A 6,972-nucleotide genomic window follows, 5' to 3' on the forward strand; every position below is an offset into this window, starting at 1 on the left:
TACACTTGCAACTTAAGAGTGTTACATGCTTTTGGTGTTGTCTGTTAAAAAGCATTAATGAATTATAGGTACCCAGGCTGCATACTATTGAATGTCAGACCATTTGGAACAAAAATTAAGATTACACCTTGCAGGATCCCATGAGGAGAGGGCTAGATACCCACAGGGTAATGGAAATATTTCACCCCACCAAGTTACAAACTTGACCTGGAGTTATAGACTCTATAAATCCTAGTTTTACTCTTTATTGGAGAGCCTACCATTTCTTCTGAGTCCCAGAAGACACACATCAGCCAAGAAAAAAGTAAAAATAATGATAATAATACAGAAATGCATTCAGTTTTCTTGCTTTCTCTGTTGTCAGTGTGTAAAGGCCCATATATTTACAGAAAACAAAATGAAAAAAGAAACCACATCTTACTCTATTTTTGGACCTTAAAAGTTAATCTTGAGCCATACTAATTAACACACACACAGCCTATTTCTCCTAATATTGTAGTATTGTTAAATTTTGATCTTTTTTGTTATATTCACAATCTTAGAAAACTGATTATTTCTAAGAACATCTTAGTGTCACAGATTTTGGCTCATAATTACCCTTGCATATTTATTTACTAAATCCAATTATTAGATTATATGACTGAGGAATGGAACTTTATGCTGTAAGGCAAAATAAACACAACTGAGCAAAGAAATACTAAACTTTATGACTCTGTGTAGGATTACAGGATAAGGAGATGGATCAAGATTCAGAATGCTACAGAAGTGAATGGAATTGTCATAGGAGAAATGGAATAGTTGGAATGAAGAGTATGTCTCAGAAGAAAAGTGTTAATACAACACATGTTTTTAAGATTTGAAATAGCCTAAAGATTGTGAAGCCAAATATCACTTTACAGACGAAGAGACTGAAATCCAAAGATTTTAAGTGTCATTTTCAAGCCCTGATAGTTAATAACAAATCTAGAATAAGGATCTACAATCTCTGACTCTGAATCTAGCTCTATTTACTGCATCTTAATATATGCTAACTGCATTTCATATGACAAAGAGGCCATTAGAGATGTTAAAAAGGCAGCTGAAAATAAGGAACTGGGATAATGTGCTGCCTAAGACAAGTAGAGAAAGCAAAACAAATTAGTAAATTATGGAGCAAATAATAAAGTGATAGAAATATCATAAGACAGAACAATAGCTTTGGGGTAAAATTCCAAAATCCAAAGTGCTATTAAGAGAGTTTATAGAAAAGGTAATCAAGAAATTGACCTTTGGAATCAGAAAGACCTATATTAAGCCATACTTGAATAATACTAGTTTTTAAACTGAGTTGCAATGTCTTCATCTGTTAAATAGTATAGTGATAACATCTACCATAAATACTGTTGTGAAAAACACATGGCTAATAAATGTACAGTAGAACATTGGCCCATAAAAAGTTCTTAATAAATGCTAGTTATAATTGTTGCAATTGTAGGCTAATTTGGAAGCCAGAAGAACAGCAATTTTCAAGTAGTACAGCAGTTTAGAATGTGGAAGTTTAAGTAGTGAGACACCCACCACAAATTTGTTAGCTATGACAAGTTTGGAGCATTGCTAACCAATCATGGTCAAGTTGAGTAAAGACACGGTTGTGTTGTTAATTTTAGAAAAGAGCAGAGAACTTTTTTTTAAACCTGGGATATATTTTGAAAACAACAAGGAGGAAGACTTTGTAACATATTGTATAACATAATATAGGTTTCAATGTTTCATCCCTATTGATGTTTACCTAAAAATCTTTAATTGTAACAAAAATCTTTAATTGTAACAAAATCTTTAATTGTACAAACAAAATTTGTAGCCAATTCTGATATCTAAAGACCAAAAGTCATGAGTTTTTTCAGCTCATAATTTATTTTCAGTATACAAGCGTATCTTGTATTGTGCTTCATTTTATTGCTCTTTGCAGATTGCAGATAATTGTGTTTTTTACAAATTGAAGGTTTGTGGCAACGCTGTATCAAGCAAGTCTATTGGTGCCATTTTTTTAACAGCATGTACTGACTTCCTGTCTCTGTACCACAAATTGGTAACTCTTGCAATGTTTCAAACTTTACTATTATTTCCGTTATGCTGATCTGTGATCAGAGATCTTTGATGTTACTCTTACAATTTTTTTGAATACCATGAACCATGCCCACTTTTAAGTGCATTGGCTCACACAAAGATGATGTGTGTTCTGACTGCTCCACCAACCAGTAGTTCCTTCTCTCTCACTCTCTTCAGGCCTCCATATTCCTTGAGATACAACAATATTGAAATTAGGCTAATTAATTACCTTACCATGGAGTCTAAGTGTTTCAAGTGATAAAAAATAAAATAAATTAAAAAAAAAAGACATGCACATCTCTCACTTGAAATCAAAAGCTAGAAATGATTAAAATCAGTGAGGAAGGGTGGTCAAAAGCCAAGAGAGGCTGAAAACTGAGCCTCTTATGCCAAACAACCATATTGTGCATGCAGTGGAAAAATTTTTGAAGAAAATTAAAAGTGCTATCCCCATGAACACACAAATGATTTTTTAAAAAAACGCCTTATTGCTGATATGGAGAAAGTTTTAGTGGTCTGTATAGAAGATCAAACCAGTGACAACATTCTCTTAAGTCAAATACTAATCTAGAATAAGGCGCTAACTCTCTTCAATTCTATGAAGGCTGAGAGAGATGAGGAAGCTGCTGAAGAAAAGTTTGAAACTAGCAGAAGTTGGGTCATGAGGGTTAAGGAAAGGAGTTGTCTCCATAATAGAGAAATATAAGGTGAAGCAACAAGCTGTCCAGAAGATGTAACTAAGATCATTGATGAAGGTGGTTACAACAAACAGATTTTCAATGTAGACTAAACAGCCTTATATTGAAAGATACTGCCATCTGGTACTTTTATAGCTAGAGAGAAGTCAATATCTAGCTTCAAAGGACAAGCTGACTCTCTCTCTCGTTAGGGGCTAATAGACCTGGTGACTTCAAGTTAAAGTTAATGTTCATTTACCATTCTGAAAATCCTAGGGTCCTTAAGAATTATGCTAAATCTATTCTGCCAGTGTTCTATAAATGTAACAACAAAGCCTGGATAACAACACATCTGTTTATAGCATGGTTTACGAAATATTTTAAGCCCACTCTTAAGACCTACTGTTCAGAAAGAAAACACTCCTTTTAAAATATTTTTGCGCATTGGCAATGCACCTGGTCACTTTAGAGCTCTGGTAGAGAGGTATAGGAAGATTAATGCCTTCCAGCAACATCTGTTTTGCAACCCATGGATCAAGGGGTAATTTCAACTTTATCTTATTTAAGAAATAGATTTTGGTAAGGCTATAGCTGCCAGAGACAGTGATTCCTTTGACAGATCTGAGCAATGTCAATTGAAGACCTTTAGAAAGAATTCACCATTCGAAATGCCTTTAGCAACATTCACTGGAGGAGGTCAAAATACCAACATTACCAGGTCTTTGGAAGAAGTTGATTTCAACCTGGATGACTTTAAGGGATTCAAGACTTCAGAGGAGGCAGCCACTGCAAATATGGTGGAAACAGAAGAAAAAAAAAAAAAAAAACAAGCTAGAATTAGAAGTCAAGTCTGAAGATGTGACTGAATTGCTGCAATCTATGATAAAACTTAAGTGGATGAAGAGTTGCTTCTTATGAATAAGCAAAGAAAGTGGTTTCTTGAGGTGAAATCTACTGATAAAGATGCTGTGAACATTGTTTAAATTACAACTGAGGACTTAAAATAGTACATCAACTTGGTTGATAAAGCAGTGGCAGGGTTGGAAAGGATTGACTCCAGATTTGAAAGAAGTTCTATGTGGGTCAAATGTTGTCAAACAGCATTGCATGTTATGGAAAAAATCTTTTATGAAAAGAACAATCAATGAATATGACAAACTTCATTGTTGTTTTATTTTAAGAAATTTCCACAACCACCTCAACCTTAAACACCATCCTGTTTGGTTAACAACCATCAATATGAAGACAAGACCCTCTACTAGCAAAAAGAGCATGACTCACTGAAAGCTCAGATGATTACTAGTTAGCATATTTTAGCAAAAGGGTATTTTTAGTTAAGGTATGCACATTGGATTTTTAGACATAATGCTGTCACACACTTAATAGACTAACATAGTGTAAATACAACTCATGTACTGGGAAACAAAAAATGTGTGACTTGCATTACTATGATATTTGCTTTGTTGAAGTGGTCTAGAAACCAAACCTGCAATATCTCTGAGGTATGTTTGTATTCATATTTCATCTAGAATGTTTCATTTTAAAAATTAGGCATCTTAGAACCTGCTGTGAAACTATCTACACTTGTTATTTCCTTACAAATACATTTTATATGATTAGCCTATATGGGTCACTGTGTTTGATCACAGATTCAGAGGCAGTTAAGTGAGAGTTAGTGGAGGCAGAAAGCTAGTAACTCTGTTCTCTGGGTAGAGCAGAGTGACTAACATTCTATGTTATTTTTTGACTTGTGTCGTTCAGATCTCTTCCGACAAGATTTTAAAATCCTCAAGATCTGAGAATGTGCTTTTGCTTCTAAGGCCTCAGTAGTCCCCAGTTCAAACGAGTTCTTCAAAAAAGTTAATTAATTGAAGATAGTCTTTATTCCTTACCTGCAGCTCTTAGAACATACAGTTAGGCCAGCTTTGGGAAAGCTAAAAGCACTAGGGATAACATTTATCGCTTGCTGTTTTTAAGCCTGTTTGTGCCACTTAAATGTTATACTCAGTCTCTCTCTTCTATATCTCCTTCCTGTTTTATGTGATCAGTACTCCACTTTAAGCACTCATTACCCTCATGCTCTCTCTGTTTCAAAAACTGTCTGGAAAAAATGCTCCTTTCTTCAGTTTTACCAATGTGTTTGCTCTGCCAGAGGTGTCTGTTTTCCGTATCTCTAATGATGGTACTGAAGAATTGTACCTTCTGGCAAAGGTTCGTCTTGATATTGAAGTGCAAAACAATATGAGTAAGGTAAGAACAAGTCCCTGGCTCCTTAAAATTATAGCATGAGTAGACATGGAGACATCTAGAAAGTTGATCTTGGTGTTAAAACGTTTTAATATCAATAAAATGGCCCGCCAACTTAGATGTCAAAAGTTAAAAAGACGCTTTTGGTTATTGAAATGTAACTCTGGGGGAAATATGCACTTATTAGCTCCTTGAAGATTCAAATGTCTATGAAAGAGCATTGATCGTTTTATTTGAGGTTATCAATTCGTATTTCCCTTATACCGTGACCTCACTGAACACCTCCTGCGACTTCCTAACCCCACAAAATCACATTGGACAATCCAATGTGTCTGCCCATACTGATGGTTTTCTCTCATCTCCCATTAGGAAGAAAATCAAATCTGCTTTCTATCTAGTATTTAAGTTTTAAATTGGACATCTTGGTCACAAAGCTCAGAAGGATGTTCTGTAAAGAAGAGCATCTTGCTATGTAGGGATGTTAAAAAGTTCTGGGATGTGGGATTACTTTAAGGGAAAATAGGCTTATAATGAGATCTTCAATATATTTTAATAACTGAGGCCGCTCTTGGGTACGATTCAATTTAGCACTGCTTTCTGTTAAATATTATGCATTATCAAAAGTTATACAGTGAGGTCCCACTAAAATGCATGTGTTCTAATTTTGACATGAACCTCTGTAATACCAAATATTGGCTAATTATTTCTAATTAAATTTAGAATATTATAAAAAAAAGAAAAGACTAATTCAAAAGGGCAAAAATGAAAACTCTCAAAATAACAAGACTGCAAGTAAAATGGTGTATGTAATGCAAATACAGATTGTTACAAGATTCATTTAATTTTGGGTACTTCTCCCAAGTATTTTTATTTAACACTTTCATTCATATATACTAATTTGGAATAAATTAGATCAAGATGAAACCCTTTCTGAGCTCAATAATAATACCAAAATTCTGTTATATTTATAAATTTTGCTTAAATTATTTTTTCTAGTGTTACAACATTTAGTGATCAATAAAAATGCTCTCAGGAAGGATTTTATGAATAAAGTATATAGACCTATCTATCATTTGCTTTGTGTGGACATCTAAGTAATAAAGGTATAAGGATTAGAATCTGTTTTAATAACCGTCATATTTTAACTAAGGGGAAGATCCAAAGAGTGGACAAGTTCATTTAGACCTTTGGAAAAGTACTATTAAAAATGATTCATGTACCTTAATTGTGCCAGTGGAGAGAAAAAATTACTCCTTCTTCATAAATGACACTTAGAATTTAATTTTAGGTGTTCTGCTTGGTGGGTATTTGAAAATAAAGTTTGACAAAACTTATGGCTTCAAAGTTGATCTCATCTTCCTGTGACCTATATCTTAAAAATAAGAGTGAAGGATGAAAGTTACTGTNAAAAGTACTATTAAAATGATTCATGTACCTTAATTGTGCCAGTGGAGAGAAAAAATTACTCCTTCTTCATAAATGACACTTAGAATTTAATTTTAGGTGTTCTGCTTGGTGGGTATTTGAAAATAAAGTTTGACAAAACTTATGGCTTCAAAGTTGATCTCATCTTCCTGTGACCTATATCTTAAAATAAGAGTGAAGGATGAAAGTTACTGTGCTCTTTAAGCACTGAAGGAATGAATGATGCAATTTCTAAGCAATAAGAAATACAAAGATTGAATCTACTCAGTAAATAGATTGACTATGTTATCAGTAATGACTTCTGACTGATAAAAGTGATATTTATATTATCATAAACCTAGAACAGAATGGATAACTTTTATTTTAAATAGTCCTGGAAAATCTTTCACAGTGTTTCAGTGTCACTAACATAAACAAGTTTTTTCTTCAGAACACTAACATCCTAAGTACAAGATAGTCTACTCAAATTTTAGACCACCAAGTATTGTCATGCAGCATCAAGCAGTATCTTTAATGTTCAGAACATGAGTAAATA

At 33.7% G+C, this 6,972-nt stretch overlaps 1 long non-coding RNA gene across 1 annotated transcript; it reads right to left on the reverse strand.

The window, feature by feature from the left end:
• Positions 1-2,250: 2,250 nt before the first annotated feature.
• On the reverse strand, positions 2,251-6,306 carry LOC108541111 (uncharacterized). Its single transcript, XR_001888862.1, has 3 exons — positions 6,233-6,306; positions 3,481-3,551; positions 2,251-2,277 (listed from the first exon to the last, which is right to left on the reverse strand). It is a non-coding gene; the product is annotated as an uncharacterized LOC108541111 (long non-coding RNA).
• Between the last annotated feature and the right edge of the window lie 666 nt (positions 6,307-6,972).

The sequence above is a fragment of the Rhinopithecus bieti genome, unplaced genomic scaffold (assembly GCF_001698545.2).
Source record: "Rhinopithecus bieti isolate Rb0 unplaced genomic scaffold, ASM169854v2 scaffold_1428, whole genome shotgun sequence".
Classification (NCBI taxonomy): Eukaryota; Metazoa; Chordata; class Mammalia; order Primates; family Cercopithecidae; genus Rhinopithecus; species Rhinopithecus bieti.